The 2,826-nt window shown below is 40.3% G+C and overlaps 1 pseudogene; it reads left to right on the top strand.

Moving 5' to 3' along the window:
• Positions 1–1,509: 1,509 nt before the first annotated feature.
• Positions 1,510–2,033, top strand: LOC102844896 (annotated as a pseudogene).
• The last annotated feature ends 793 nt before the right edge of the window (positions 2,034–2,826 follow it).

Below are 2,826 nucleotides of genomic sequence, written 5' to 3'. Positions count from 1 at the left end.
AGAGAGAGAGTATAATTTGAGTGATGCTGTCTCCAGTAGTTAAATCCTCTCCACCTGAGAAAGGGCAGCTCTGTACTCAGTACTTAAGAACGATGAGATGTAATCAGGAGAACACTTATCTGCATGACTCTGGTGCAAGTATTTTTGCTCCTCTCCTTCTTTGTATTGTGTTTTTATTTGGTTACAAAATAAATTCATATTCACTGTAGAAATGGGGGAATATAGCATTGGCACAGGGAGCCCTTGTGAATTATGTACATAGTTGCTAATAAAGATCAGTGGTTTGAATACATCAGCTACTCCACATGAAGAAAGCCCTAGCAATTTACTTCCATAGCTGTGGAAGTCAAGACGTTATCCTCTAGCTATGGGACCAAGTCCTCTCACTGGTACTCAACAATGGCAGCATTGGTGTATACAAAGGAACTAAAATGATATTTTAAACCAATCCCCTGAAACAATCACCATTCATATTTCTTCTGTTATATTTCCTTCCAGTCTTGGATATGAGTGTGAATAAATATAATTTGCATTTCTCTGAAAATTCAGGATAGTACTGTAAATGTTGTTTTATGGCCTTTTGTAAATTATGGCCAGAGCTCCTGGTGCCAGAGTTTGGTGATTAATTTGCAAGTCACAGCAGCCCCGCCTATACTTGTAACTTGTAGGATTTCATTGCAAAAGGCTTAAAAGATTTGAAAACTATTGTTATAAACTATCATTTATCTGCTGATAGTATAGATGGTTAACATTCTCAGCTGTTAACTGAAAGTTCTAAGTTTGAGTCCACCTAGATGTACCTTGGAAGGAAGGCCTGCTAACCTCCATCTGAAATCTTGGTCAATTAGAGTACCACAGACACACTACTGACACACTGCTCCTCAGAGTCAACTTGATGGTAAATGTGCTGGCTTAAACGGTCATTAAATATTTTTTTCCCAATTGCCATGGTCTTTACAATTACTTGCTATGTATTAGAGAATGACTAACGATGAGAGAAGAATAATTGATGCCTTTGAGTTGTGGTGCTTGAGAAGAGTGTTGAACTTTCGTGGACTATCAAGAAAACAAACGGGTCTGTGTTTGAGAGGGTGAAGCCAAGTTTCTCCTTGGAGGCTAGGATTTTGAAGCTCCGTCTCACATACTTTGGACATGTAGCCTGGAGGGACTGATCCTTGGAGAAGGAGATAAAGCTCAGAAGGATGGAGGGACAGTGCAGGAGAGGAAGATGTTGCATATAGGGTCACTATGAGTCACAGGTAACTTGACAGCACATAACAACAACAACAACAACAACATTTACTTTCTTGTAGTTTAAATGGAAAGGATTCTTTATAAATTATGAAACAAATACATACTAGTTATTAAATAAATGAATATCTCTTAATATATTTAAAGATGAAGAAAGATGGTCAATCTCCTCTCATGTGATTTACTGCCTCTAAAAACTCATTGGAGGGCCCGCCACGGACCCGGAGTCCTGCGCCGCGACCCCCGCACCCTGTGAACATGGCGCTGCGAGCCGCGCGGAGTGTGCGGACCGCGGCCTGCTGCCTACGTGCGCTCTCGGCCTCCCGCGCGCCCTATCGGGCGCGGCGCTGGGGACCCGGGGCCGGGCGCTGTGCGCACGCGGCGCAGCGGCCGCGCTCTGCTCGCAGTGCGTAAGTTCACAGACAAACATGAATGGGTGACGACAGAAAATGGTGTTGGAACAGTGGGAATCAGCAATTTTGCACAGGAAGCTTTGGGAGATGTTGTTTACTGTAGTCTTCCTGAAGTTGGAACAAAGTTGAACAAACAAGATGAGTTTGGTGCTCTGGAAAGTGTGAAAGCTGCTAATGAACTCTATTCTCCTTTATCAGGAGAAGTGACAGAGGTTAATGAAGCTCTTTCCGAAAACCCAGGACTTGTTAATAAGTCTTGTTATGAAGATGGTTGGCTGATCAAGATGACACTTGAGTAATCCTTCAGAACTTGATGAACTAATGAGTGAAGAAGCCTATGAAAAATACATAAAATCCATTGAAGAGTGAAAATAAAACCACTAAAAGTAGTCGTCTAAAACAACTTACTCCAGCATTGCTGTCCTAAATTAGTAGGGGTTGAATTAAAGCAGCTTTTAGCAAAACATAGCGGAAAACAGAAATGACATGTTGCTGGAAGAAAGTAACTTTATAATGAGTAAAAATAAACCCAATATACACTTTTCTTCACATTACCCTGTGATTTTATAGTTATAATTCCAGAATTTATTCATTTACGTGTGGTAAGAATAGTTCTACATCTTATGGGTTCAAGGATAACAATGATATCTTAAGTCTGATATCATTAGTACCTACTGCTGACATCTGTACCTAGATGTGGGTCAGAATACTTAGCAAACTTTCCACTAGAAATGATAAGTTTTTGTTAGCTGTCCACTGTCAGCTAAAGAACAATACTGTCTTAATTTTGCCATATACTGCCTTTGCTTGATTCAAACCTAGAGTTGCTGTAATCAAGGATGCTTTGGGCAGAATATTAAATGATCCAGGAAGTATTAAAAGAAGATGGAAGGAATATACGGAGTCATTATATAGAAAGGAATTGGCAGATACAGAGGAATTTAAAGAAATAACATATGAGCAAGAGCCTATGGTGAAGAAGGAAGAAGTTCAAGCTGCTTTGAAGGAAATAGTAAAATAAGGCTCCAAGAAAAGATGGTATACCAATTGAAGTATTTCAGATAACAGATGTTGCCCTGGATGTGCTCACCAAGTTGTGCCAAGAAATCTGGAGAACAACCACGTGGCCAACTGACTGGAAGAGATCTATATTTGTTCCCAT

The sequence above is a fragment of the Elephantulus edwardii genome, unplaced genomic scaffold (assembly GCF_000299155.1).
Source record: "Elephantulus edwardii isolate Elephantulus edwardi_28Jun2011 unplaced genomic scaffold, EleEdw1.0 scaffold00524, whole genome shotgun sequence".
NCBI lineage: Eukaryota > Metazoa > Chordata > Mammalia > Macroscelidea > Macroscelididae > Elephantulus > Elephantulus edwardii.
This window is presented reverse-complemented; position numbering and strand designations above follow the sequence as displayed.